The sequence below is a fragment of the Homalodisca vitripennis genome, chromosome 8 (genome assembly GCF_021130785.1).
Source record: "Homalodisca vitripennis isolate AUS2020 chromosome 8, UT_GWSS_2.1, whole genome shotgun sequence".
In the NCBI taxonomy this organism is placed as follows: domain Eukaryota; kingdom Metazoa; phylum Arthropoda; class Insecta; order Hemiptera; family Cicadellidae; genus Homalodisca; species Homalodisca vitripennis.
In genome coordinates this window covers 26,796,978-26,810,784 of record NC_060214.1, presented here as the reverse complement: position 1 = coordinate 26,810,784, position 13,807 = coordinate 26,796,978, and the positions used below count along the sequence as shown (strand labels likewise).

The following is a 13,807-nucleotide window of genomic DNA, read 5'->3' as shown; positions in this document are numbered from 1 at the left end:
AATCCAAGCCAAACGCCTGGAGAATAATGATCGGGAGCTTCTAAATTCTTGTTTGTGTTGACCGAGTGTTTACCAGCGGTTCACTGGGCCGATGTGCAAGCACGAATCCAAGCCAAACGCCTAGAGAATAATGACCGGGAGCTTCTAAATTCTTGTTTGTGGTGAGGGAGTGTTTACCAGCGGTTCACTAGGCCGATGTGCAAGCACGAATCCAAGCCAAACGCCTGGAGAATAATGACCGGGAGCTTCTAAATCCTTGTTTGTGGTGACCGAGTGTTTACCAGCGGTTCACTAGGCCGATGTGCAAGCACGAATAAGAGCCAAACGCCTGAAGAATAATGACCGGGAGCTTCAAAATTCTTGTTTGTGGTGACCGAGTGTTTACCAGCGGCTGACGGGGTCGATGCCACAATGGTCGTTTCTATTTGCAGTTGAGGTTTGTTTTTCTTCCAGATGTGAGATTTGCCATTCCTTCTTTCATTGATTTAAAACTTTTTGTAAGGTTACCAATAAAGTAACGTACAGTTTTCATTGTACGGCATTTTTCTTCCTTTAAAAGTTAATAAATAAAATAAAATAAAAAAACATAAAAAATTAAAAACCCTTAAGTATTTTATTATCTACTAGCAACTATATGTATTATTTACGTATTTTTTTCCATGAACAGTTAGTAGGTTTTAATGGCGGTTAATCACAAGTCAGCCATGCACAATCATACAATTTCTTCTTTGTCTCTATAAAAATGCAGTTTCTTGCACATTTAAAGTGTACAGTTGAAATTTGTATCAAGAAAACCTGTCACGTGATATTCAAACTTATTCCATTAAGTTAGGTCAAATTAGTGTTTGAATAATAAATGTAACCGTTAGGATGTGAGAGTACTACGATATAATGTAGAGTGCTCACCATAAGAGTGCACTGAAGTCAACTATTCATATCCATTATTAACACTGACTTTAAGCTATTAGTTTTTTCTTTTCACTCTAAGAATTGTATTTAAACAGCGGCACTAATAGGTAATGGATTAGATAGGTTATATGTATTAATATGTAACATGTTAATATCTCATAAGATTGGAGTGTTTAATTATAAAAAAATATTCTGTTATTTTCTCGTTGTTTCGAAGGTTATTCTTAAAAAAATAAAAATAATTCTCTAAAATTCAGCCAAATCTTATTGAGTTATATGGACCATCATCAAGCTTAATGTTTCGCATAATATAGAATTTAGTCTTCGTTTAAAACATCAAGCTTGAAGGCCAGGTCTTTTTTATATATCTTGCGTACATACTCTTTAGTAGAGAAAAATTAAAGCTTTCCATTCTATCGAGTGACAGCAACAGCAAAATACTCAAATACTTTTTAAAGCAGTTTGGAATATCAAACAAAATTAAGAATGATGTTACAAAATCATAAATTAATTTTAAGGGATGTTTACGATAGAAGGCAAAAGAGCGCACTGTGTTTTATTTGAGAAATCATTGGAAGCCAACTAACGAAGTAACAAGGTATGGGAATCGTAACTAATCAACTCTGATACTCTGAACACTGTGCCCACATCAATAACAAGTTACACATTTAATTTAGATTGTTCTCTGTTATGCTCTCTTTCCTTTGCTGTGTTAAACCAACATAGAGTTGCTCAGTTGATTGATGTTGAAGCGAATTTATATTTGTTAAAATATGAGTATTTGTTTTGAGTAACTAAATCAACAGAAAAACAGATTTGAGCAGACCTTACAATTAATTGCGATTGTGTTTGTTAATATTATTCTCGCGTTAAACGCAATTGAGTCGGATAGTATGGCCAAGTCATTTAAATAGTTTCGAAACTTTTTACATTTTATTTTAAGTTTCAGTAGGGAAAAATAAAGATAGTTGGCGAAAAATGTATTGGCAACCAAAGGCGCTTAAATATTGCTTAGAGACTAATCGTCCCCTAGGCAAGGTGTACAAGTAATATTGTCCTCCCTTTGCTGTTTTATTTACAGTTCACCTACAAATTATCAAGAAAAAATATTTTAAATTGTTTACAGTTACATTTAAACACTATGAATATTAATGGAAACCTGTAGTAATAGAATATAACATAACCTAATGTATTGAAAGTAATAAAGTGATAGACTATCGTCTATATGGAAATGTATTGGTTTAAAAGTCGTTATATGCAAGTTAAAAATGTAGTCGTACAATCCAATCGATTAAGAGGTACCAGTATAAAGAGTGGTGTGAATTACGTAAAACATAAATCATGATGAATGAGTTGAAAAATAATTCAATAGACACAATAAACTCATAATAAAATAATGTTCAGTTATAAATGTGAAAATGGTTGTATATGTGAAAATGATCACAAACGTAAAACGTTAAAAAAAATTTTAATTTCTAAGTGCTTCTATTCATTATTAACTATAAATCCTGAGAAGGATATTATTGTAAGACTTTAAAAGACACAAAATCTTACGCCCCCGGGTGGGCTCGAACCACCAACCTTTCGGTTAACAGCCGAACGCGCTGGCCAATTGCGCCACGGAGGTTGTTGATGGGAAATTCGAAATCTCACTATAGCAACAAGAAAGGTAAAGAAAATTATTGTATGTTATGTATAAAAAATTTTAAATGGTGATCTTTTAAAAAGTAATTAGAGGGTTAACTTATAAAGGGCCAATCTCAATAAAATTATTACACGACTTATACTAAACATTGACGAAATATGAAAAGAATTAAGCAAATTTCTCTGGTATAAATATGTTGGTAGCAAATCGCAGTTTTGTTGAAGTATGCAGACAATGTCATCCCTATTGAGAACAGTATAAAACATCTTTATTATTTTTATATAATTGTTTTTTATTGCAATATTAGGCCATAAAACTATATATTTCGTCATATAGTTACTGGGCTAACATGGAAAACTGTTGATAAACGGGCCTAGTATACTACTGAGCCTGTTTATCAATTATCACGTTGTAAAATGTTTAGAAATTCATTTTTAAACGTTTGATTTTTGACTGCGTGCGGTAATAACGCCATGTTTGTTTTATTAAATAGCGTCACGTAGTGACTGGTTAATAGCCGTAAATGTGTATTAATTAAGATTTCAAAGTTACAAATATGTAAAACTAAGTCGGAAGTGATTAAAATGAATAAAAAGAATCGTTTGATCTAATTCAAAATAGAAAAGGAATGGAAGAATATTCAAGAGTATGAAACAAACCTAAGAGATAAAGAAGTTCATTAAGTGTACGTCATTAAGGTAGTTTCTATGATGCCATGCAATGCAGTTAATTATATGCAAGTTTCTTTTACTCGTGTACCCCTGTTTACATTCTGGGTCAAGCAATATAGCAGGTGTCAAGTGTGACACATCCAATCAAACATGTTGTTGTGCTGTCGGATTGGTACAACATTATCGCTTTTATTTTTACAATATAGTAATATATTGTTATTAAATATAGATCTTATGTTAAACCATTGATTTTAGAGACTGTAACGAATTATAATGATATTAAAATGTTTTACTGCTTACAAACATGAGTAAATAAATCATGACAACTGTCAAAGTGGAAAAATGCAAGAATTAGCATCTAAATTCTTCACTTAGGTCAATTCTTATTCATTCATATTTGTTTTTGACTGTCCCCTCAGTGTCGTATAATATAATATTTATTCAAACTAATGAGGGCGGAAATATATTCACTGAACCACCTTGCCACGAGTGATTGAAAGTTAGATGCCATATACAAAGAAGAAATGTCACCGGACCAAGAGATGATCTCTTAGGAACAAGATAAAACGTACTTGACAAGAATAATACATAGGCGTTCTTGAGAGAAGCTCCGTAGTATCTTAATTGTATATTTGAAAATAAATATAGTTAATTTACTTTAGTTGTTAATTATTTCATATGCTGTTTTAGGGACATAGATTTACGTTTTGACGAACCCTTCATGTCAAGACTTACAACACTGACATCATAAACATTTTACTGAGTTATCTCCTCATGCGGTTTTATGAAACCCATGTTCAACAAACATACGATATTAAATGAGTTATTTTGAAGTTGGAACATATTGGATTATGGAGTACCTTTTATCATAATAGAAGCAACTATTATTCCCTTTTCTATATATATATGAAAGAAATATAAATATAAAGAAATCTAAGTTGTTTCCATCCAATTGAACCTACCACTGGGCACAGAAAAAACCCTTTGTTATTATAAATCTGGAGAAACTTGGATATCCATGAGCTAACAACAAATATCTCGATTTTGGGATGTAGGGATACATCCATAGGTCTAGTCTAGTGCTGGAGTTGGTGGGGCTCCTTAAGGGTCAAAGGTTCTTGATAACCAAGACAAGGGGCGTACCACCCCCTGCCTACGTTAACTGGAAAGCTAGTTCAGTGATGGCTTCTCCTTCTTGAGAGGAGACATGACTAAGATTGATACCCTAATTTGTTCCTTATGGATCTTGACAGGAGGCGGATCCTACCTGATTCAGAAATTTCCTCTCACTCCGGAAGCAGCGCAAAGATCCTTTAAGGACTACGTGCAATTTTTAAGCTTCTTATTCTAATAGAAAACAAATCGTTTTACAGAAAAAGGTTTTTAATATTTTATTTTAATGTAGCACCAACTTTAAATTAAATTTATTTTATTTTATACTATGTTATATCACTACTGTTTAAATGCTCGGCTCTTTTAGTTGTAATATATTAAACTTGTATATTAAATAAAAAATTTCACTGAGTCATTCATTAGTAATAAACACTATTTATATTTATATTTTATAATGTTACAATACAGCCGAAGCCAATTACACTGTGACATTAATATTATTATATATGAATATAATTGGATAACTGTAAAACAAAAAAACACACAATTCAATCCAAAACAACAGCTCAACTACATTAAATATCAACTATACACAAAGAAGAGCATTTTAAAGTTGACAAATTTGACAACACCACCGAAGCACCGATAAATAACTTAACAACAAGATGAATCAAATAATTTAAATAAATTAAATAAATAACAACTGAGAATCAATAAACTACTGTCCAAAAGTAATCAATTAAACATGTACTAAAGGTAGTTAACAAAATATATATATAACGATATAATAATTATAAAATTTGATTCAGTAAAAAAAAATATATATATATATAAAAATATAAAACACCAATAAATATTTATAATATAAATAACAACAACAATAACAATACGTAAAATCTATGTTTTAACTATTAATTGATAATCAGGAGTATTTTAACCTTAAAATCTTTGTAAGAGGAATTAAATACATCTAAAGAGTTTGAGTGCTCATTATAAAGTCTAATAATTGTGTTAAGTGAGGAGAAGTAACCCAAATTAGTGCAAGAAAATCGCGGAACAAACAATGCAATAGAGCGGGAGTTGGGGCGGGGGACGGCAAAGTCCAACATAGATAACAAGGCGCTGTCATCCAGCACTCCGTTCACTAGCTTATGTAGGTACAACAACATGCCTAATTTACGCCGCTTTGTTAAGCTATCCATATTATAGATGTTGAGAAGCTCTGTATACGGAATAATATCAGTGTAGTGACCAAACGTTTTATAATACAAACATCATACAAATATTTTTTTAACACCTTCCAACATATTAAATGAGGGTGCCAAACAACAGAACCATATTCCAATTTTGATCTTAATAATGATAAATAAAGCAGCTGGAGAGAATCTGAATTTTTGAGAAAATTTCCTGTTCTCTTAATAAAACCAAGAATATAAAAAGCCGATTTACTTATAGAAATAACGTGGTCTGCAAAAGTGAACTTAGAATCAAATGTAGCCCCCAAATCCTTTAACTTTATCTTTCTATCTAATTTATGTCCATCCATTTTATAATCAAAACATATTACACTATTTATCGATTTTCTATGATATGAAACTATTGCACACTTTTTTACATTAAACTTTAGGTTTTGCTTACTCCAGTCGTTTAGAGAATCTAAATCTTGTTGTATTTTGTAACAATCTGAAATATTGCTATTAAAAATGTTTAGGTCATCAGCGCACATAAGTATTTTACTGTGCTTAACACAAGTGACAATGTCATTTAAGTAAATGATAAATAACAGCGATCCTAAATTTGAGCCCTGAGGGACTCCAGACCCCACAATAAATTCTTTTGAACTTAATCCTGCATGACTAACGTACTGTCTTCTTTTATACAAATAGGAACAGCGAAAACGAACACAGTTACTGTTCAAACCCCAGAAGTGTAACTTTTACAACAAAGATAAGTGGTCCACCCTATCAAAAGCTTTTTCAAAATCTGTGTAAATTACATCAATTTGAATATTATTATCTATATTAGGAACTAAAAATTGAGAAAAATTTAGTAAGTTAGAACTAACTGATCTATTAGGGAAAAAACTATGTTGGTAATCACTAATGTAGATTTTTATATGTAAAAATAATTTACTGTATATAATTAACTTAAAAACTTTTGCAGGTGGGGACAAAATTGCAATGGGTCTGTGATTTTGTACTTGGTTTATCCCCCCCTTTTTAGGGACGGGTACAATTTTTGCACGCTTCCAGGCTTCTGGAAATGAACTTTGTTTGATAGACAAATTAAATAAGTAGTGAAATGGTTTAGTAAAAACTTCTGCACACGCTTTATATACATAGGGTGGGATTCCATCAGGGCCCAATGATTTTTTTAGGATTAAGTTTCTTTAAAGCGCAACTAATAACTTGTTCAGTAATTTCAAAAAGTGCAAATGTACCCGCATTATCCATAACTGATGTTCTTAGCGCGCGAGTACAAAGCTCGTCCTCAGTGAGATTACAAGTATTGTAAACAGAACTAAAGTATGTGGACAGAGCCTCCGTTATCGCCGTACCCCCCTCCACCATCCCATCGTCAGTGTGCATTATGGATGGGCTCTTATCAACAACTTTTAATTGTTTGATTACGTTCCAAATGGATTTGGGATTGTTTCTTAACTTGCTTTCAACCGACATAATATATTCATCAAATTCAGTTTAATTAAACGTTTAGTGTCAGCTCTTATGCTTTTATACTGATCGAATAATTGTGTCATTATATATTTTTTGTACTGTCTTCTAGCTATTTCCTTACTCTTAATTATTTTTTTTTAATTTAATGAAAACCAAACTGGGAAATTAGATTTATTTTTACCAATCTTAGGGACGTTCAAATCCAAAACTTTATATACTTCTTCATAAAATAAGTCTACAGCTTTATTTAAATTGCTTTCAAAAAACATTTTAGTCCAGTTTATACGTGAAATACAAAGATAAAACTCCAAAAAGTTAACTCTACTAAAGTTAAAACGATTACTGTAACAGTTATTGTTTTTTTTTTGACTTCTTCCCGAACTGGCATTTCCACAAGCAATGCAGGGTGGTAACTGTCAGGCACCACGATCGGGCTACACTCCTCACTAACACTTAAGCTATCTATGTCTGACATTGCAAGATCTAAAGTTCGCCCCTGATTATTTAAAACATTGTTTTTCAAACATAATCCATACATTTTTCTAAAAAATAATAGCTGTTTAAATATTTCATTACTTGCTGTTAGATCATGATTAATTCCGTTTATGTGTAAATTAAAATCACCTAAAATCACTATTTTCTCTAAGTCTAAATAATTCTAACATATCAAAAAAACTTTTGTAAGAAAACTAAGGAGAATTAGGTGGAAAAAAATCTACGACAAAAATAACAGAATAAGAGTTGTGAAAAGTTAGCTTAAGCCAAAAATTTTATTCCTCTGTTTCCAACTGAAACAATCTACATGCTTTAATATTATTCCTTACTCCCACTACAACCCCTCCACCTCTAGATTTACCGGTTACTTGTTGATCACGATCCCGTCTAAATATACAATACTCATCAGTAAATAATTCAGAGTTATAAACTGTATTGTTCAGCCAAGTTTCAGTAAATGCTAGTATATCATATTTTCCTTCAAGAACACCTAATCTAAATTTATTCGTTTTTGATCTTAACCCCCTTACGTTTTGATAATAAATATTAAATAATTGCATATCCATGCGTATTTATTTATTTAAATATACCATCGTTAAAGACCTAACTCAATGCATCTTTGACAGTTTTTAAAGAAAATAAAATTTACTTTCGCCCTGTGAGGAAAATAAAACTGAAGAAAATGTCCAATAGAATAAAAGAGCATACAAAATTAACTCAACATAAATCTCTGAAAAAATCCAGATTGAAGACCATATGTTTTTCGTAATAAATGATTACAAGATACCATTTTAAATATGGATGTTTAAATAAACATCGACTCCCACTCAGCACTTGTAGTGCAATTGTTTTATAAATAAAAATTACCTTCTTAAAAATTTGCTTGTTATTTAATTTTTTCAAATTTAATTGCAAATAATAAACACCTTTATATATAAACAACAAACTATATTAATAATTTTGTTATCGTTATATTAATCTTATGTTTTATTGAACTAATAAATTATAATAATATTTATTGCAAGGTGCACATTTAAAACAATGTACATTTTTTGTAACCGTACAAAAGTTATTCAATCCTAGCAAGCAATGTCATTAGCTGAGCGACCAGACCAGCAGTGATTGCAGGTACGCCACCGCCGGTCAATACGCTTTGCTTGATTTGCTCGTACATCTCAGCTGTTCTAAGAACGATAACATCTGTTCGTTCTCACAACGAAGTGATCGTAGCTGTCTTGTGTACTCCTGTGCAACTAGGACTGTCTTCAGCATGTTGAAACAAGTTACCAAGTAAATACCACTTCTTGAAATACAATTTCACATTATTTCATCCATATTAATTAATTCTAAGGGTTATTAACTTGTAAATGGCTATTCATTAAATTTCTATCATTGGTAATAGCGTAATGTTATTTAAATAATTATTGTATAATTATTTCTCCGGCGGGACTGGAGCGCGGATCTCACACTTGTTCTACCACTATATCTTAAATGTCTTACTTTTTACGATTTAATTATTTTTAATTGGCCGATTTTGTCACGTATGTGTTATTATGTAACCAAACTAACTTATAATAGGAATACCAAATACCTCCCAAGGGATTTATTTTTATGCATTAAAATTCTTTAATAGCAATAGCCTAGTTCAAAAAGTACTTGCTCCACCGGGACTGGAAACTGTATAAAAATTCACGTATTAAAAATTATTTCATAGTTTCTACACAAAAAACGTATTTAAAATTCTCGTATTCCAAAAAGTAATATTACATTTTACTATTGTCCGACTTCCGCCTCTACTAATGTAACGTGTGCTTTTTCTCTTAACTTCTCGTGCTCGTGACTCGTGCATCCTGTGCAGTGACAACACCTGAGTTTACTTTATCATGGCCGGACTCCAACGTATGTTTAATGTTTTTCTTTCTTTTCCTCCTTTTTTAAATTTTACTTATATACACCAGTATTCGGCAGTAACGAGATAGTGGTTTTAAATTCTCAAACTTGTAAAATAGCCTTGAAAACCAACAGTCCACAATCACAACATTGGTGATTGTAGTAAATTTAGAATATCCAGTTTCATTACAAACTAATAACTTTTAAACTCCCAAAAATATGTAGACACCATTGGACTTTTATATAATAGTATATATTTTAACTGTGATGATAAATGTTTACTGCATGCGTCGTACTTTAATTTGTAAATGTTATCTGATTACAAAATGCCAACTTTGCAATTTAAAATAATAATTGAATTTGTCTATAATTTCAATACACAGTGAGCTCTATCAATGTTTAATCTTGGGATTAAATTGTCGTGGTTATATAAAACAATAATCTTCAAAGCAAAATCATCAGAAATGTTCTTACGTCTTGCATGCACTTGAGCAGCATTTGAGAGATACTTGTAATGTTCTAGATCCTTATTGAGTTGACTCTTTTAGAGAAATCGATGAACCAATACAAGACAAAGGAGAAGGATTCTCTAAATTAATGAAGGGTTCTTCACGGCCTAACATGAACGAAATTCTGTTTTAATTAAAATTAGTAATACCAGCCTGATTCGGAATACTGCAAATACATTGTTAGAAACAGTGCAATTGAGATTGATTTAAAGATAGATCTTTAACATCATTACAAGAATATAATATTTGATTGTTTATTTAAATATATAAAATATCCAATGTACTTAAATATGGCAGCTTAAATATGGTAAGCAATAAATACATGGATGTAAACATTTTTATGAAGCCCGTAAGACTATATTATGTAATAACCTTTGGGAATGTATGGATGCTGAAGTTACGCTTATAAAAACAATTTCTTTATTGCTATTCTCACAGAGTTTATGAGCAATCCTTACGAATTTACAAAAAAACCTGCATTTTTTTAAAAATTTGAATCTGGTAAGATATTGTATTTATTACTTTACACATTATTATAGCACTTACTCAGCACTATAAATTAAGAGTAAAATAATCCAATTACAATTAAAAATAAGTTTTAATTGACTTAAAACAAATTGTGGTGGTATTAACAATTAATTATTTATTAAGTATTCTACTGGATCAACTCAAAATCGTCTCGATATGTGTCCATCCGTCTGTACGATAAATCTTGATGGAAGGTTCTACAGTGTTTAAACTTGATAATTATAAGGAAGAACTCTATTCATTGGAGACCGAACAGGAATTTAAACACATGATCCACATGATCATCCGCCTGTGCCATCATTCTTCATAAAAGGTCCTAGACTTGAAACTTAGGACATACGTTCCCCTTGGCCCAAGAAGACATATATTGATTTAGTGGTCAAACAGGAGTCTAACTGATTGTCCACATGTGCAATCACTCTTCATAGAAAAGTTCAGACGAGACGTGGGGCATAGGGTCCAGTTGATTAGGGAGTTATGCAATTAAAGAGTACTCCGTCTGTCCATGCAATAAAACTCAATGAAAGGTCCTGAGCCTTGGTGAATAGGTTCCTTTTTCCACAGTGGAGCATTTCATTGACGATAGAGTTAAAAGCTTAAAAGGTTGCCGTCAGCCTTTCTGTCCATCTGTGCGATACTCCGTTTTACCTCCTCATATACGATTCCACTTCACGTTTAAACTATAAACTGAAATTCTATAGTGGCCAGCTTTCCTGCAATCATTTTTCACCTAATGTCAATAAGGCTAAATAAATACGGTAACATTAAACTAAGAATGACATTTGGCTTATTAGCTCTTTCCGCCTAATTTATATTGAATTAATCGACAAATATCGAAGCCTGTGGCAGTAATATTCAAGTAGTACATAATAATCATTGAAAAAAATAATATCAATTTTAAAAGTCTCTGAAAAATGTGTGATGAGATTGAGTCATTTTAATTTTAAACGTTTTGTTGTAGGAATAACCAACACCATGTATTTATTATTAATAGGCCATCCAAGTATGATGAAAATGAAAATCAATTGGTTATATAATATAAGATTAAAACGAAGAACTTATCATGTTTAGCTGTAATATGTATTCTGGATGTTGTTGGTAAAGAGCAGATATGAATATATATTGTAATTTCTTAGAAGTAATATGCAGCCGAAGAAAGTAGGAGAGTAAAGTTAACTTGAGTTACGTGTTCATATAATGTTAGTACAGAAGCATGAGAGTACTATTTCCTTTGAAGTTTTCAAGGAGTTCAGAGTAGTAATCGGATCAACAGCTAATGTAAACTATGCTAATTATAACGCGTACAGTCGCTTTAGGTTTTAATCTCTGCATATTCGAGCTTAACATGGTAGAGTGGAAACGACTTACAATCTGTAACTGCAATTGTATGAACTGAATTTATTGTAATTTAATACCACGAATTCTTGATATTACTTTGCTGTTTAGGTAAATTTTAAATTAGTCTATAGCTATTTAAATGTATACATCCTCGACTTATGTATCACCACGACTATGAACGCAATTCTCATTGCATCTTACAAAAATTGGTATGAACATTCTGTAAGTTAATGGCAAGAGCAGATTCATTGTGGAGGCAAAACGGCCTTTCTAATGGAAGATATTCTGTTGTACAATATAAATGCAAGCCAAATTTCAATAATTGTCTTCTTGAAAAATGTCCGATATAACTATTATTTATTTGTCTGTCGAATATTTGTGTGTATATAAAGCTAAACAAAATAATAAATTAACTGTGCCCTCTAAAAAATTGTTGTTTTATTGCAAATCAATTCATTGGCAAGGCTACATGCTACATTAACAGTCTATAGATTCTCAAGTTACAATTTTACGTTTTAAAATGTTATACTAAGTTTATTTATAAATATACATAATCTTAGATTTACCGTTGGTATGGGAGACTCCCATAAGAAAGCTTTAAGCATTTTCTATAACACAATTACCATAATTCGCTCTGAAGATGCGCACAGATAGACAAAGAAACTAAAATGAATTTTTCCAGATCCTCAGGTAATAGGCTTCGCTAGCGCTCAGCCAATCATTTGGTTATATAATAGGTCACTGTTTAAGGAAAAAATACGTGTTAAATTTCTTCTAAGACTCTGTAAAAACCTAATTATAATGCATGTTTATCCACATCATGCTTACGAATATTAATGTTATAGGTATTAACTAACTACCAAGCTCGTTTACCGGCATTAATCATTGTAATATAGGTCAGCTGTGATTTAAATATATTAAATATTGAATGTATATAATATAGAAATTTTAATAAAACTGACGACAAAACGACATAAAATATATGGGAACGACCAGAATTGCATTTATTATCGCACCACCGATCTTGTAACCATCGTATCAATCAATGAATTCAATGATATCCATGTATTGCTTTTACACCAATGGCTCCAAAATTATTTTTACGGCGGATGTGGTTAAACATTTCATTTTTTTAATATCTACGATTACTATTTGTTAAATAGTAAAACTCAAAACCAGTTGTTAATAATCCTAAAATAGCCTTTACAATTCTGAATTTTGATGGTTTGATATAGAAAATATTTAAACAATAATTACTCATACCTGCTCACTCGGAAGTAGCTGGGAAATTTAAAGACAGATGGAATATTAATGATGTTTATGGCATTGACATATGATTGATTTATTGAAAAAAAAAAAAATACAAAACACTGCTTATTTAAAAACGATTAGAAAATGTTATATGAATTTTGAACACTTTTATGTCGGTGTTTACATAACTGAGTTTTGATAGTTTAAATTTATACGGCCGCCACACGTTACGTAATAGTGTACCGAACCGATCTACGAACTTAGACTACATATTTATAAGACACATTGCTTTACCAAGTATGAATTTGTTTCGAATTTTTTGAAACAGATATAATTTAGAAAAGCCATGTGTAAATATATAATATACAATGTAAATATTCATAACTTTTGTGAAAACTCTCCTTAACCGATATTACAGTAAAGGGAAATTTCCAATAGTTAAATTTTTTAGGCTTATATAAAATGTACTTGAAAGGAAATACGAGATCCTATGATAACCAATACGAAAAACATGAAATATATACTCGAATACACTCAACCATAATGATCTAAAGATAAATGTAATACTTAGTATCATACAGAAATATGTTTCTGGTGGTAACCATTTTAGACCTTGTACCATTATTTAGTACTTTTTTTATATAATACATACTTTCGCAACCCTATTAGTCGTTACTGGTTAGTATAAGTTTCATTGGATGTTTTTGGAACTACATTATTTACGAATTAATAACGAAAATTAGCACGCGTATTAATTTTTTCTCTCGGGAACTTTGTAGCTGC

General features: G+C 31.2%; 1 non-coding gene across 1 annotated transcript; it reads right to left on the bottom strand.

Moving 5' to 3' along the window:
* Positions 1-2,462: 2,462 nt before the first annotated feature.
* On the bottom strand, positions 2,463-2,536 carry Trnan-guu. The gene has a single exon. It is a non-coding gene; the product is annotated as a tRNA-Asn (tRNA).
* Between the last annotated feature and the right edge of the window lie 11,271 nt (positions 2,537-13,807).